This window comes from Falco biarmicus, chromosome 14, assembly GCF_023638135.1.
Source record: "Falco biarmicus isolate bFalBia1 chromosome 14, bFalBia1.pri, whole genome shotgun sequence".
Classification (NCBI taxonomy): domain Eukaryota; kingdom Metazoa; phylum Chordata; class Aves; order Falconiformes; family Falconidae; genus Falco; species Falco biarmicus.
Genome location: NC_079301.1, coordinates 17181074 through 17199386, shown reverse-complemented (window position 1 = coordinate 17199386; position 18313 = coordinate 17181074). Strand labels below are relative to the sequence as shown.

At 37.9% G+C, this 18313-nt stretch overlaps 1 protein-coding gene across 5 annotated transcripts in view; it reads right to left on the bottom strand.

Moving 5' to 3' along the window:
* The window catches only part of GRIA3 (glutamate ionotropic receptor AMPA type subunit 3), a 152956-nt gene that overhangs the window by 98742 nt on the left and 35901 nt on the right, over positions 1 to 18313 (bottom strand). The window lies entirely within an intron of this gene.

The window sequence follows — 18313 nt, the reverse complement described above, 5'->3', positions numbered from 1 at the left end:
GGCTTGTCTCTTGAAGTTAAAAACCAACCTGTACTACCCAACTGCAGCAAATTATTAAAGATAAAGCAAAACAATATTTTGTTGTACCTAAAAAACTGGAAACCACGTCTATTCAGCTCTATTTGTCAGCTTTACATATTCAGTTTATCTTTCTTAGCTTCCTTCTGTTGAATGTCTTCAACCACCAGCACTCTTTCTTACCAGTAGCACTTAAACAAAATGTGAACTGATGTCTGTTGGTAAGGAAAGAGTACGTAGCTCTCACAGCACTGTCATGAGTAACTTGGACATTTTAAAAGAGTTGATTTTGTAATGGCCAAAGAAGAGAGAAAGGGTAAATTTGAATCCAAATTATAATCTTTCCGGAAGTCACAGAGACCAGTTCATGGCCAATACACATGAGATTCAAGCAGTATGGAAAAGTCTAATACATCAGAAATACCCCCCACGGAATCCTCTAGGAATTTTGCACGGAGCTGAGTATCTGGTGTGGCACAGGAAAGTTCCTTCTTACTATCAGACGTTTGTATTTTCTTGCTTGGTTTCTCTCTTATATAAATATTCCTTATTGACAATATGAGAAAGGTTTCACTCCCTAGTGAAGCTTCCATTCCTCTATCCTTCACACAGTTCCTCAGAGCAACAATACTGAGCATGATCTTCAAACACACTGGATCCACCTTTAATACTCCAGTGCCATGGAACTGCCTTGCAATACTCAGTGAGCTTCAGCACCAGCAGCTGTCATCCAAAGAATGACAAATTTTCTTTTTTGGCAAAATCTTTCAGATTTTGGCATCTGAAGACCAAAACTGTGGCTTCTCTCCCGAGTGTTCCAGAATATCATTACTAGCACAAAGAAAGGTGGGAGATGAAGCCCCCGATGTGGCAGCACTCAGACTGCATTAAAGCAGATGTTTACAACCAGGTGGAACGTGGTGGAAGCCAGCTCTTCCTTACTTCACTGGATATACACACTAATCCCTCTACACTACACAGTCAATAAAACTGCAAGACCCGTGTCTGACATATATCACACTGACCTCAGTGATGTATTGCTAAAAGACCATTTCAAATATCCTTTCTCCCAAGTGTCACACGGATGACACACTTCATGACTTTGGAAAGAATCCCAAGGAAAAAAAGAAGAGATCTTAAAAGACAAAATATTCCTAAGGTGCCCTTACTCCTTTTTTAATTTTCTTTGTCTTTTTTTGCCAGAAGCTGTGTCATTCTTTTCTGGCTTGCTTGTTCTGACACAAACAGAACAACCTTTATTGAACGGTCAACAAATGGGATGGTTTTAACAGAGCTACTGTTGCAGTGGAACTGATGCCCTGCAATTGCACCCTTGCCCACAGAGGGTAGAGGCTCCACTGGGTATTGTCAAAGCAATTCATAGTGGCTGAATGCAACATTCCAATTAGCGAAACAAGCACGGTTCATGCACCAAGTCTCTTCCAGGCACCCTTACAGAACAAAACCCCAATGCCTAAAGAATTGCCTTTTAAACTGCATGTTTCTATTAACTGCGGAAGAAAAAAGTTGTGGTTTCCTTGCAATTTGACTTCATCTAAATAGACCATAGGTCTGGAAGAGGCCACTTCTCCTTATAACGCTGTGGCAGAGCTAGCTGCTAAAATGAAATAGTATGCAGTGGTGCTTTATGATCAGGGCCACAGCTGATAGAAGAGACACCAAATTCTCCAACCTCCAAAAGGACTACAAAAAAGTGCGCTTTCCTGGCATGGTAATTCTTTGTTCCCAACTTAATGGATTTTGGAGCCTTTATCCTGTTGCTTAGGATTTTTGCTTTGAAAACCAAATAGGACAAAGGAAAAGCTCTCATCAGCTTTAATGGGATTTTTATCATGGTATTTGTAAGGACTAGTGTGAGAATGAACAACACATGCCATCAAGGCTCAGAGACAAGACTCTCAACATTAGATTCTGTCTAGGTTCATCTACTCCATCAGCAAAAATACTGTCACCACTAGAAGATGCAACTATGCACCGTGGCTTCATTTGACTCCTGTGGTGCCACAGCACTATTCGTCTTCCGTACGAGACAAGACAAAAATAACAGAGATTAGGCTGTCTGGAAAGCACCGTGCAAGAAATATGACAGCAAGCAAACCTGGCTGCTCTTGTCTGATGGTTCTTGCATGTGGGTAGAACTTAATAGCCTCAGCTGTTAAATAGCTCCTTACAATAGGCATAGTTCAGGCATCCGCTTCTGATAATCATTCCTAACATAAACACAAACTAAAACCTGGGGCAAAGGGAAAGCATCTCTCATTTATATCAATAAAATAGTAAGTTGTTATGCACTTTGCTAACTTCTTGCTTAAGTGAACGATGTTTAAGAAGTCTACAGAGATAACGCATCATCACCACTATACAACAGTATGCAAAATTCAGGGGGACAAGACTACACCAAGCAGGAAAGAGGACAAACATGAAAAAGTTTGTTCTGCACCTGAACAATTTTAACCAAACCCTATTATATTTGTCTTAGCAAAATGTGTTAATGATAATTTCATGCCTTTTATTTAGAACATGTTTATGAATACTTATAAATGAATCATGAATGCCAAATAATTTTATATAATGCAGAAGGGCAGCAATTCCAAAATGTACTGATTTAAAAATCATTGCTAAATATCCGTTTTGCTTTTGACCAAATTTAACACAGGGACATATTTATTACATGTTTATATATTTTTAAAATGGTTACTAATAAAATAAAACAAAGTGTGAATGATAACTGAAGGCAGATAAGCAAATAATTCTAGTCTCAGAAAAATTATATCATTGTACAGCATAATATGATGTAGTATTTCACTGAGATGTAGAGATTGCTAAAATAAAGTCCTGATACATTTACCAAGATCCAGTGTGTTTATTGCTGGCTGGTTTTCTTTTGTAAAGTTTGGCCATTGGCCACTCTGAAATAAATTAAAAAAATGTTTGATGTCCTGCATGAGTCACATATGGGCATATAACGCCACTTAACATTTAGGAAAGTGTCCTGTTAACAATTACAGCTCCATTAATTCAGTAATAGAGCTGGTGAATTTTTTTCAATTAACATTACCTTTACTGGAAGAACAGACCTTTAGGAGAGGAGACCACAGCTACAAGCTAATTTAAACCAAGCTGAATTTATAGCTCTGGCTGAAAAAAATGAATGAAAATATTTTTCAAAATGAGAGTTAGTGACTTTTACTTTCAATATCTCGACAAAGATTAAATTAAAGGTTAGTCTTGAAATAACATGGAGCAGGTTTCTTCCAGATAAACTAACATTTTTCAGCTTGGTCCAAAATGAATTTTGCAATTTCTGTTTCACTCAACATTTCCCACGCCTGCTCAGGTTCCACTTGACTTAAACTTGAACAAGATTTTCTTTCTAAGCTTTAATTCTGTCAGGCAGGAGTGAAAATATACATTTGTTACTTCTGTTGAAGAAACTAGTGCTATATTATCACTGAATAAAGTAGAAAGCCCTGGAAAGGAAATGAGAAAAGACTGACTAGTAGCTTGAGAAGAAGGTACCACACACCAAGGAATATTCTGTAAAGGATGGTCATTAAGAAAGGCAAAAATTGTGGAAATACACAAGCTTTCAGCTTTGCTTTAACAGATATGTCCCTAAAAGTCCCTGAAAGATCACAGAGAAAGCATTAGAACATAATTTTTATCAGTTCATAGAAAACTAGCTTCCCTTGTGACACCGTGATTTCCGTTTTCATTGCTTCTAGACTCTGGTCTCCCTATGACAATTGAGGCTGCCGTTCTTCATACTGTAACTCATAGAAATATACCTCCAATGAAACGGAAGCTAGTTCTTAATTTTCTAGCAAAATGTCCACTGAAGCCTCTGTGTTCCCCTTCATTCTAGTGTAATGATCAGCAATTATTTGTTTAAAGTAGTTCTCAAGAATTCCCATTGTGGTAGATGCTGTAGGAACAGAAACGAAAAATGTATTCCTCCCCCACCTTCAGTAACGACTGCAGCTTAAATAAAACAATGAAGTGGATTTGTACCATCTGACCTCAAGAGTTGCATAAAACATGACAATCAAAATACTACAAAGTGGCCCACGACAAAACTTCTCATTATTGATACAATGAACTCACTGTTCTTAAGCAAACATTTTAAATACCATCCGTTATTCATGTGAAGTACTAAAAATTACCTATCTGGGATTCAGAAAAAAGAACACATTTGAATATCAAAATACAGGAGAATTTTTCATCATCTTTTATTTTAATGACTTTGTATGAGTTTTTGTCTCTGTGTTATGATTTTGTTGTTTGAAATGTACCTGCCAAGAAATTATTTTTAAACACATAAGGTCAAATCTTCACCTGTGCAAAACGGCATTGCTTCCCTTCAAAGAAATGCCATGAACGGCTTTTGCAGTGCTCTGAGGCATATTCTGGTTTTTACACAACTGAACCGACTTGGTTACTTTCAGTAGCAGTCTGAATTCCCTGCAGTAAAAGTTTTAATGTTAAAAACATTTTGATAAAATCCAGCTTCATAGTCAGGGGGAGGTCACTAAAGTCACAAAAACACTATCTGCAGAAAAATGTAAATGAATATCCCATAAACCAAGACCATATCTATGCACAATGAATAGCACTTAAAACTCAACAACAAATAACATCATTGCTCCTATTATCTTTTTATCCATAATTTTCATAGGAGACCAAATAAAATGTTATGAGGATGCAGCCAGCATCTAAAATTCACTGTAAGAGAGATGGTGATGTATTTTTATTGCCTACTGTGGCCAGTTTTTTTAAGGTCAACCCAGATACTACTTAAATTAAATCTAAATTGTAATAGTCTACAGCTGCTTCCACTTAATATGTTTGGCTTCATATATATTATTAATGAAAACTCTGTGCAATTCTATATACTTCACACTTTTGAAGCCACTGTTCTTATTTATGCTTGCAAGTGTGTAGTTTTGGAATAATTATTAATGAAAATAACTGCTACATAAATAGGAATTCATAACCAAACAGCCAAGTGGAATACTTCCTTGTGTAAGGAAACGGTGCTTTAATGCATAAACATTTCTATAGGGTCGATGTCAAAAGGGGAACATTGTTTGGTCTTACACACTATGCATGCTGTGTGCAGCTAGACTCGGATCTGTAGCATAAGGAAGACATGCAAACCAAAATGGTCATCATTCATATGTATGCTGTTCACATCCATTTTGTTGCTTGCTTTGAGAGCTGCAGCTAAATGGTTCCAGAGAGGACAACTACAACATTAAGTAAAATAATACAATACACATACATCATCTAAAGCCACAATTTTCACTTTCATCAACAAACCTAAAACTAGACAAATAAGCAAAGAAACAACCCTACAAAATCCTTCAGGGCACCCAAATTCATGTTAAAATGTGGAAAATAACTATCCTTTTTATAATACTAGTTTTTTCCTTACTGAAACAGGACAACTGCCACACTGCAATGAATGTGTTTCAAACGTTTGTGTTCAAACTGTCTCCACGATGTGGAATATCTCTAAAACCAACACATACACTAATGTAAGAGAGGCAGTTACTTTGTAAGGCTTTTTAAAAATAGCATAGCATGAAACTCAAACTGTCAGTGCATAAATTACTGCTGCCTTGAGGCTGCAATAACTTATGCATCCTTGTATTCACCCCCTCATATACCTTCCTTTTCAAAGGGAAAATCAGATCTCCCCTTCCGCCCCCATCTCTCCACCCCTTTGTGGCAACCGTTACAATGTCATTAAAAATATGCAGGCTTGCCCATTAAGTGTGTAGGTGAGGGAGACAGAACTGCATAACAAATGGCAGCAAAAGCAAACAGGAGAGTTGGGGTTTTATTTTCAAAAAATCTCTGCAAAAATGTTATTACAATAATTACGTGCCCATGTAACTCATTACTATTTGTCTACAGCCAGGCATAATTTGATTTTATTTTTTTTTAAATAAAAACTTGATCTAATTTGAGGTTATCATTGTTGGTTCATGGACAAAAACCAACTGATCAATAATGCTAGTACTACTAAGCAATAGGCAATTCTATCTACAGAGCAATTACTGACACCGGTGTAGTCAGCTGAAAGGTTTGATCTTGCTGAGCCAAACAATGTCAGAAGATGGGTTTCTTCATTTTTAATTTCCCTCTTTTTTGTCCTTCACTTTTTTTTTACCTCTTAGAGAATAAAGCCTTATCTTGCTAATAAAAGATATGCTCAACTACACAAACTGAAGACTAATATTTGCTCCTAAAATCATAATCTCCCCTTTTTTAAGCAGGGGGAAAACCACCAGTAAGAAATAACATTGCAGCAAATAGCACTCTTTAATCTAGAAACACATTTATAATATCTTAAGTCTTAGGAGTGGATCATGACACAATCCAGTCTAGACTACATGGTGTTATGCGTATATAATGCTGGCAAAATAATTAAACTGCACTGAAAGAATTTTCTACTGCAGTTCTGACTTAAACTCATCGAATTAAATTCTTCATGAATTAATGCACATAGATTGAGGTCAATGTAGTATATGACTTTGACATCTCATAAAGAAGAGTGACAATTATGGATTCTTTCATATATTTTAGATGGCTCAGCAGGACATAATGGCAACTGGAAATTATATCCAATAAAGGAAATATATTGTTTATATCAGAACTTTATCCAACATTTTAGTTTATTTGATGTAGAACCCATTAGAACCACCCATACCTGGGTATTAACACCACCACTCATATTGAATTGAAGGCACCCAAGAGTTTTAATAAATGCTTTCCCATGTTAATTCTGAGACTACATTATTAGTTTTATATCACCAAGGGGATCATAGTATAAATTTACAAGGCCGTATATAGCCTTTGCTACAAAAATGACAATATTATGCCCCTAGCGTGATCAGCATGAAAAACCTTACTAAAAGAGACACCTGAAAGCGCCTGCATTACTTGCCATATTTATCTGATGGCTTCAGAGTGTTTACAATATTCTAAAGTGTCCCCCCAAAAATCTTTAATGGCCACTGTCACGCATTTTCTTCTCTGGAAACGTCTTCTTAACCATGACTCTGAGATCTGGACAGCTTAAGAGCAGCTCAGGGCCATCGCCTTTGAGACTGCCTTGTACACTAGGTCACAAGAACATGAAAGGAGAAAAGGTTGCTATTTCATTAGGCTAAACTAGAATAGCCAGAAGTGGCTTTTACTTTACAAAGGGGAAAGGAGCCTCATTTAAATGCTCACAACACCTAAGTGCCAATTAAAAAACCACCACAACTGAACAAAGCAATTTAGATCCTTCTTTGGCCTTGGGTAGTATGGTTCAGTGCAGCGTACCGAGTGTCTGCACTCCTTTATAAACCCATTCCCAAGTACAGTTGGGCAGATTATCAAAATCCGAGTTATCAAAAATGAGTTATTGCTTTCCTGAACATGAATATAGAGAGCAGAGAAATAACTCACAACTTCATAAGCAGCAGAAGAAATGGCATAAAGATATTAGCACTTTATGCACATAACAACAGTCCTCATATCTGGTACGTGCACAGCCCTGGCAATTCACTGCATATTGTTATTATCAGCATTGACAAAAATATCCCCAAAGCAAACAACACCTCAGGAGCTCCTAAGAAACCTTAACAACCACTGCTTGGTATCTGTTAACCTTTCCAGACGGATGCTGTTTTATCATGTCAGCATGGAACTGCGATGCTCACAGCTTACCGAGCGTTCGCAGCTGTAGCACAGATCACCGCACTGGGGCAGAGAACCGAACGGGAGTTGTGTTTCCAGCAGTCGCAGTTTTGGCTTATGAAATTCTTCTGTTTCAGGTACACTGCATTAGCCCACTGCTCTCTAAACTACTACTACCTTGGCCAAAGCACCTCACCTTGCTCAGGCTCCATGCCACCCACCCGGGGGGAGCACAGATGTACTTCACGTGCAAATCCAGACTCCACGGCACACTGGCTTCACAGGGCGGTGCCTGAGGAATCTGGCCCTAAACACTGAAGGAGAAACACTTCAGCAATAAAGGGGATACTCCGCTGTTGTAAGAGATGACAACTCTGCGCTTAATCACCTTAAGGAACTGCAGAGGGGTCCCGAGTAAATACTGCCATGCTGTGCCATTCACTGACTGGCCATTTGTTTCTTTGGGCTGCTGCTAACCAAGGTAAGCCAAAAATACTGCCAAGTGCAAAGCAACAGGCTGCGAAGACGATGAGCTCAGGATCAGGAGGAATAAAACGTTAGGTCACCTTTCTCTCCCGATGAGTCTTTACATCATGAATCAACAAAAAAGAGGTGGCCAGGAAAAGCTATGCACCTACAGCTGAAGAAATGAATAATTACTTGCTACCGAGTATAAAATTCATGTCAGGAACTTTCCACTTTTTTCTCTTTAGAGATTAATACTTGATCACTTTATGGAGCTGTTTTTCATTCCACTGTACTATAGCAGTACACTGTCTTATATACCTCCTGAAATGCATGCTTACAGTTCTGTCCTACTGTGAATTGCAAGGAGATTTAAAAAAAAAAAAAAAGTAAAAAATAAAAGTGATTTTAATGTCTCACGAGAAACCAGAGAAAAATGTATCTCAGCAACAGAAAAATCCTTTAAAAACTCCTTAACCTAAATACAATATGAGGTCATTTTACCTGCCAGCTGAGTGATTTTGTCATGAATGCATTCACATTTATTTTTCTTGTAACAAAGCATTTGAGTCATCTTTATGCTTACTGAGACAGCTGATATTTTCTGGGAAGAAAAAGACATGTGGTCAAACTAGTTTGGTAAATTCTCTGAAGCCTGAAAAAAGAAACTACATCTAAAAGGGCTAAGTGTCATGGATGACAGAAGGTATTGCACCTCTAACCTATGGATTCCTTTATATAAACTCCATGGCAAATACCATTTAAATAACTACCTTAAATGTAAAGCTTCTTAGTAATCAATTATGAGTTTCTTCAAAGGCTCAAGTTTTTTTTTCTAGGTGAGAAGAGAAATTAATGGTAAAATCTGAGGAAATTCTTGTGTAGGAATATGAAAAACTTTTTAATTAGTAACCATGGCCATTGACTTCCAGTATGACATTCTGCACATCTCAAAGTCAAAGCTCACTGTGCTTTCAACTCAATAAAGGTATTTCCATATATGTAAGTAGAAGATCAGGTTGTTAACCTACTGATCAGTACATCCACCTTCCATCTGAAAAACAGGACTGAAAAGCCTTGCATGCCCGATACACATATTGTCAATCTTCATTCATTGTTGTTTGAGACTATCAAATGAAAATAACTTCAAAAGCACAAAGCCTTTAACAAAGCTAAAATCTTGCACACCATTCACCCAGCATGCTATATAGTCCTGTATAAAAAGAAATTCAAAATGCACATGAGGCCTCTCTTTTAGTAGTAAGAAAGGAACATGTCACTGCTTAGCTGAGAACCTGCTTTGGAGCATCTGAGGCTATTCCATGAAAGGAGCAGCTCTGACTTACTGAATTGTTGAGATTTCACTCATATACTCCTCAAGCACTGGAGAAATCTAGTTTGTGTTTGTTGGTTTTTTACCATTTGCAACTGTTATAGTCATGCCATAAAGCTACGACAGCCTGTGCTCATTCCACAGAAGTTCTTCACCTGGTGAACGGTTCGTTTGCCTGGGCTGAAGGCTGCCTTTTCACTACTGCATCATGCCAGGCTCACAAAATTGTGTGGTCTCTCACAGGGTACGCAGGGAACCTGTTCCCGCATTGTGAATAAAACGCAACCATTGTTCCACAAAGTACCACAGGCCACCAACAATAGCTACCACTCAAGAATGAACTTTTTCTAAGTGAAGAAAGATGCACAGGAAGAGTAAACACACAGTCAAGACCCAGGTGAAGGGTGATAAAATTTGCAAACTTGTAAGAATACTAACATGCTAAATACTTCCACCTTAACTGCACTAAGGTATAGGATGTCAAAATCTTCCTTTGGAAAACACATGGATAACCAGCACAGGCTACTCCACTGAAATATGTAGTAAAGTTCACCTACTAATGCAATGTTACACATCTCCCTTTTTGATACCTGAAAATGGCTTCATCTGGATTCCATTACTAAATAGTGTTGCTTTCTTCAGTCCCACTCAAAGTACCAATCCCCTTACGCAGACTTTGAAGTCAGCAAGACAGTTCACTTCCATGAATAGAATCAGCACAACTCCCCAGGTGAAGCTAGCCTGCCTTGCTCTGAGCATCTGGATGCCAAAACACCAAAGGCTTTCAGTCTTCTAAGCTATGCTGCATATACAGATGCAAAACAATAAATTCAAACAAAGTATCTTTATGTAAACTCCTAGATCTCTTGGGTGAGGTGGGTTAAAGAAATAGGTTTGATAAAAATTTACTTGCAGTCCTTTGCATACAGGTATTATTTTCTACAGCCTTCCTTTCTAGTCTAAAAAGTCCTGTCTCCTCCAAGATGAACAAAATCCATCTTGTCTTGTCTGGTTCAAAGCATCACCTCAAAGGCTTGGCTTTGTGTCAAGTCCTTGCCCTTGCCTTGGAGCAGAAGGGCCAACAACCCCTATCATGTAGCTTTTCAGCCCACCCCCCCCACCTGCACTTGGAAATGGTCTTGAACTTTAGCTTTGTTTCAAGAAATCTGGAAGTGTGAGATTCTGACCATTTAAGCTTTGCTGATACACACATAAAATTAACTGAGAATCAAAGCTTCTGCGACTTAAATTACTTGTGTATACAATAAAAAAACATTAAATGTTATGGCTATACCAAAAGTTGATAAAACATGCATATTTATGAAAAGCTAAATATTTACATGCATGCATTTACACAAGTCAGTTTATAAATACAACCGTTTGCAGACTTAATCTCTAAGGCATGGGTGAATGGCAATGCTGCCAGTTCTGTTTACTACGCAAGATATTCAGGGCCTCAGCTCATGTTCCTGAGAGTTCTACTTGTTTTCACTAGGACCACAAGGGTACCTCCTGCTTTAGGCTTCCAGAAATTATTTATACAGGACCTTCCTGTACATACTCTGTACCCTGAACGTTCTGACTAGGTCTTACAAGCTGTTTTTACATCAAGTGAGATCAGATTCTGATGCCCTCCAGCCACGGCCAGATTCACACTCAGTGTAGGTGAGGCTACCATAACACCCTACCACGACACCAGTGTGTGGATGGAAGAATGGATGTTAACACATTATCACTGCAGGAGCAGTACTGGAGCTCTGTCATACCATGCTCTTGCCCTGGTGTTCCTGCTTTTCTTCATGAATGAGCTGACACACTTCCTTATTCTCAGGGGCACCATGAAACAAGACACAAATTTGTTGCACATGTGCAGTTACTCCACTTGTGGCTGGAAAATACTGCTGACAGCAGCATGTGTTCCAACAGCTTCAGGGGACGCTCAGGCATTTTGCTTGGGCATCTCAACACCAAACTGAACCACTGTGTAAACACAAAACTTCCACAGAGGCACAAAGCTGCAGTACAGAATACCACCATGAACCCTATGCCGTTGGTCTTCAGCTTCATCTTAGTCTTGCCAGTATGATACATCTTGTGCTGGATGACTTTCAAAGTTGATTCACTCCTCTTGCTCATAAGCTAGAAAAACGGTTTAAAGTGATTACCGGGGTAAAGCTAAACAAATAGCAGCTAATGAAAAAGATCAGGAGAAAAATGCTTAAGGCTCTCAGTCCACCCCAAAACCAGCCAACATCCATTCTCCCACACAGGGTCTTGGTGTTTGTTTGGGGAACGATCAGTAAAGGGGCTTTCCTCTGTATCTGTGTACCACAGAGACCAAGATAAAAGGAGCCCGTATGAGACTACAGATTTCAGAGGAAATAAATGGAGAGTGATAATTAAAAGCTAGATTTAACTGTTCAGGCTCAGATTTGCCTAAAAGTGTTTGGGAGTAAAGTCAAACAGTAAAGCAATCCTGGAATATTTCAGTTAAGGTTCTGGCATGTTTCCTGAATAGAGCCTTAGTTCATACATTATACTGCTGAAAGCAGTGAAGCAATGCACCTTAAAGAAGAATGTCAAGGTTTGTGTCTTTGTCAGGGTAAATTACTTATATTTCATAGAAACATTGCTAAGCAGTATCTACGACTTTCCATTCTATATAAATACAAATTTGCGACATTATAAGACAGTAAAATCACTCATTCCCAAAAGGCTGATAGTGAAAGAAACAGATCATTTTCTTGTTGCACATAACTACATGAAGTATGATTGTTCTCTAAATCTAAATAATGCATTTCCTACCAATAAGGGCCTTTATACTGTGTGTGCTCTCTACCGTACCAGAGCTTGGAAACTTGAACATGTATCACATCCTTTCAAGCAAAGCCATGCAAAAGATGCAACATTTTGATTTTGTGGCCGTGCTGCAGGTTGCCTTTTGCTGAGATCATGACTTAGAAAAAATTTCTGGATGGCAGTTACTGAGGCACATGATTCTTCAAATGCACAGACCTGTGAAGCCTGTTCCTCTGATATGAAGGCCGAGCCTCAGCTTAGGAGGTCTTGCCAAAATTTGATTCCCTGCTGTGCGTTTTCCAGTATATAAAGAAGTAGGGAAAAAGAATGAGATAGCTTATCTACATAGCTACCCAAATGCTAGCAGCTGATATTGTCTACACATCATCCCCATAATCCTGGGCAGCTCTCCAAAACACTCCTGCAAAAGAGTCAAAAAACTCAGAAAAATCAGGGTTTGCAGTAACTCTTCCCTGTTATGTCACCTTTGGTGTTTTATAGGCATCTAAACATGCTTTGTATGCTCCATTATACCTCACCACACACTGATATTTACAGAAGATAATGTCAAGATTTAAATCTTTTCATACTTTTGAAAGTGTAAGCAAAATATACCACATCAATCCTAAAGGTGCAACTGAGAAGAAATACAGAGGTATAAACGTACTAACAAACAGAAATTGTGATTCTAAAATGAAACAAGCCCATGTTTAATTCTGAGAAAACGGTGAGCCAGCCTTAAATCCTTTTTCCTTCATGCAATGGATTCAGACCAGTTCTTCAGCTAGTGGAATAACCCTCCTGCTCTGAAGAATAAACATGTTAATGAACACCTCAGCTATTGATTCTTTTGGCATTTGACCGATCAGCAGATGCTGAATTCTGGGTTTACTAATGCTGGTGTAACTACTACCACTACTTTCATTTTTGTGCTTTAATGAAAAATGATCTTTATAAACAAAGATAACAGTTCCCAACATGCAGAAAGACAACGCAGAATTTAAGAGACCAGCTGTGTGGCAGGAGGTGTTTTTTTGCACCTGTCTGCTGATGGAAGGTGCTTATAAACAGGAGTCAGTCATTCTGTGTTGGATTACATTTTCACTGCTGTCTTCAGTCCAACAGAACCCGACATTCCAAAATCCCTAGGAATCTACCAGGTACTAAAGCAGAGTCTTTAAAGATTCCACAAAAATTAATCTTACCCTAGATGTTTTTTGCAAAAAATGTTATGTTCTACATATCAGTAATTTTCAGTGCAACTCTTCACCAAAAAAACACCTAAAAAACCACCCATCAATATAATTTTGTGGAAGATATAATGAGCCTGGTTCCACATACCACTTCTTTTATCAGCTCCAACCTCTCATTCTCCAGGGAAAGCAGTACAGAAGTGTCTTGTCCTTTGGTAGCAATAGATAACTAACCTCATTTTGTAAAAGCAGAACTAAACAGAAGAGTTATTCTTTGTCTTCAGCAGAAGCAGTGAATCAGACCTCACTGCCTTGTATTGAACCTAATTTAAGGCAATCCCGTACTTTACACATAATCATTGAGAAGCTTACAGTTGTACCTTTTTTTTTTTTTGGCTCTTTACCTGACATTTCTTTATGCAACAGGGTACCAGAAAGTTTTATATTTAAAAGGAGTATGACAGATCACATTTTCTGAAGCTATATTTTCAGGCCTTCTGCATCCTTACCCATCCGTGATGTTCAGGTCAAATTTTTGTGTTTCTGTTGCAGTAAGGATTAAAGATGTGATTGCTTTTAAAGCAAATATTTCAAACTTTTCTTAGCCACTTAACCTGGGGCTTTAGACAAACACTTCCATGCCTCAGCCTTCAACTACCCAGTGTTAACCAATTACAAAAAAACCCCAAAAAAGCAACAAATTAGCCAGCAATAACCCTATTTACTGAATTTTTTATTTATCTTAAGTACCACTAGATACCTATTGACAGACTAAATAAAGAACAACTGACAAAAGAATTTCAGATTTAGAGAGGTTACAAAGCCATGAAGACTGTGGTCTATCTGTAGGTGTGCCTAGCCTGAGCTCCCGTTGTGTGGGTAGGCCCTACGCAAACAAAGTCACTTCCCTGTCCTGTGACGACTCCTCTGATCTGAAGGAAGAACAAGAAGACCTGATGCACATCACAGAAACCACTTGGTGTGCTTTTGTTTAAATGATCTACGTGACAGAAATCACTGTCTTTGTGCACAGCAGGTATGACAAATCAAAGTAACTTAGGACAAAATGCCTGTGTTGTACCGACAGATGGGAAGCGAACAATCTGTACGAAACAATGTTTCTCAGGCAAAAATAAACAGAAACATCACTGAAGAAACACTATGGAAATTTAAATAAACAAAAGTTTTGGTATTACAATGTACCATGCCATTTTTGTAATTAAATGAGAAGTACTTCACACTTTCACGCAACATTAAGATGACTATGAAAACCACAAGCTTACCTCTCCACACATTCCCACTAGTGTTACTCCAGCCCACTGACTTCAGTGGAACAACATCTGATTTACAGTAAAGTAACGCAAGAAGAAAAATGGACCTGAAGATTGGAAATAAACCTGAGGTTTTTGACGAAACATAATCCTCAGCATGAGATGCAAAAGGTGACTTTCCTGACAAGTGCTACCCGGATTCTTAATAGCTTCTTGTATGTAACCCCATCTCATTTCTTCCTGGCATAATCTTAATTAGTCTTAGTTCTACTGCGAAGAAGCCTACTGAGGCAGTTAGCACCATATAATTAATCAGATATTTTGCACGCATCACAGCAACCAACAGTGTCAACTTACTGATGTGAGTTAATACAAACAGAAATGAACCCTGCCTTTCCTTTTCACATGAACTAAAAGCATGTGGCATCAAATGAACATGACTATTTCTTCTACACACTGCTTAATGCCCTTTCTTCCCTTAGCAGCCATTTCCTAATGCATCATTACCCTGTGCAAAGTATAATTTATTTTTCTGCTCATACTAGGAGAAGAACATGCAATCTGATATTTCTTTTGAATTTCAGTTTCTTCACAGAAGAGTAAGTCCAGCAACTGAAATAAGCAATGATAAGACATAATTTTTGCTGCTGGAATTCATAAATCTCACATTTTATTTTTCTTTCTGTGTCTTTCAGCAGTTTAAGAAACTGAATTTTGCACCTGTACATAAATATAATTTGAGAGCACAATCTGCAACATTCAGTCATCTCATAGCAACAGAAAATAATGTACTTACAAGTATAAACATACGCAACATACACTCTAACTCACTGGATTAAAAGCTTCACCACCTATCTATGTAATTGTAGATCTTAACTTCTATTGTTTGAGATTTATCTTTTGTCTTCCTTGCAGGAGCCAAACATCACAGTATTATGCCTAATGTCACCAAGGCAGAAATTATACGATTATATGATTTGATGGCAAAGAAAAAAAAAAAAGCCACTGCTTAAGGAAAACAATTCTATAAAGCTGATGCTCCATTCTCCTAAGCTTAAACTGAAACAGTTCAATAAGCAGTATAATACCACAAGAAGGTTTATTCAGTTTTGCATGGCATCTGTAATATGCTGTGGTATTTATTAATAGTAAATGCAATGTTTAATACATGGCAGTGTTTTGCTTCAGCAGAACACTGTAAAACCACTTGCAAGAACAATTTAGTCCATAACTAATAGTCAACAACAAAGAGCAGCCTAATGTTTTGCAATTTCTCAGATTCTCAGAACAAACTAGTGAGATAATAATCTTCATAGAAAGACAGTATTTAAATGATAGTTTATTTCAGGAACTGACACTAAACTGCTTAACACCTTCTCTCTACAGTGTTTGTGCCCCAAAGCAGTTAAGTATCTAAGACAGAAATTATTAAAAACTGTGACGGCTCTAGTTTTTTCATTTCCAATGGTATCTCAGCACAGGAACATGTACAGCCTATGTACTACCTGACACAAGGAGTAATTCCCCATCAGCATCATTCAACCTCTTGAGCTGTTTTTCTGTATTTGGTTTGCTATAACAAGAAATTAGGCAGCCTACTGGAATCGCCAGATGTTTCAGGTGCTGTCACCCACGATTACTGCTCATCAAACAAAGGAATCTAATGTCCATTTCTCAGTACTTAGTTGCCCTGTCTTTGCCTCCTACATGAATCTTATTTATTTTAATGCTGGAAGAATACAGTAATTATAACTATGATAAAACTATGATAAAGTTTGTTTTAACCTAACTAAGCCAGCAGTAACTGGAGATAATTAGCTGTTCATTTTTGTTCCTGTTTTAGCAGATGGGAAATATTATCAAACAGCAGCAATGAGGATCTAAATATAGAAAGGACTGATAAAATATGGTAAGTTTATCCCAAACAACTCAAAGCCTAACATCAAGCTACCTATATGCACTGATACCTCTTCCAATGTAAAGACACAGATGTCTTATCTTCTAACCTTGAGCCACATTTTATGATCCTACTGTCACCTGCACTGTCATCTAATTCAGATTTCACACCCTGACACTTTGAATGACTGCCATAACATAATGGCTAGCACAACATATATGCGAGCCACAGCAGGTTCACAACATGATTTTGATTAGTAATTGTAAGATTGTGAGCAGGATATGAATGGGAAGTCAAGACAAGGGGCAGAAGGCAACAGAGGTAAAGTCAGATTCCTGGGGTTAATTTCACCAGCAAGAACTGTGTTTTAACCCATGATTAAAATCTTAGCATTAACAAGGCAAAAGGAAGCCTAGACACAACCTGAACTGTTCCAAAGGGATTAGTCATCATCATAAGGTCATGATAAAGCCTGTGTCTACCTAAAGACTGTACACGCTGAGAACTGTAGAAAAATGCAAGCCTGAGTCTGCAAGGCTTCCCTCATGACTTCTGTTACTATCTCAGTCTGATAAGTCATATAATCTAGACAAGTTCTAGTGAAACCCAAGTGATTATTCCAGTCTGAAGTACCAAATTTCTTATTAGCATGATATCGGATGACTGATGTATCTCTTTCCAAAGCAAACTTTATTAGCCTTAATCATGATAAGTTTCATCAGTCCTGGACCGTATGACATTTTACATTATCACATGCTGTAAGCTTATCACGTTAAGTCACATCAAACCTTTCTTATTCAGACAAATGACATATTCACAGGAGCTTTTATTTAAAAGTGAATTAAACCAGAAATATGGATATTTCGGTAGTGGTTTTAAAAGATTTAAAAACCAATTGCATTCTTATCTTCTCCATACTTTCTTACTTGATCTCATAATTAGCATTTTTCAACACCAGAAATGTTTAACATCTCCAAATCAGTCAGAAAATTCTGAACTCTTGGCGTTCACCTAAAATCAGACTAAATATTACTTTCTTTCAACATATGGTATGTCCTTAGTTGGGTGATACTATTAATCTTCAGTGTGAAAAGCACAGCTACTGATCTTTATCAATATGCAGTAGCCCAGGGTATGAGAATTTTGTCATGGGAGCTGGGAATGGAATCTAAGCTTCTCTGGCTGTATCCAGACCCCTTTGATCCAAAGAACGTCTTGGAGATGTTAATCATAAAGCTGGTGAGAAGGCCAGTGGCACATCTGTCTGATGAAAAAAATGTTACCCGGATGAAATCTGTAATGACGCAAATTCTGTACACTCAGAGCAGGTGGCAACTGCTGCTCCACAAAAATATGCAATATTCCTCACAGGAAATGGTTTCTGATACCTAGGTATCTTTTTGAGAGGATTTGCTACCTTTAGTGCTTCTTAGTAGTTAACAATTGGCTTAAGCGCGAAAACATCGGTTTTAGTATGATTTCATTTAGTAAAACATACCTCTAGTCATTCTTGTCATGTATCTAAATTCATCTCTGGATATCCATGTGACATATCTAGAGCATCTCTTCTCCCATAGAGCCCTAAAGCATCTCATGCGTTATATTCTTAGATCATTATTGATGC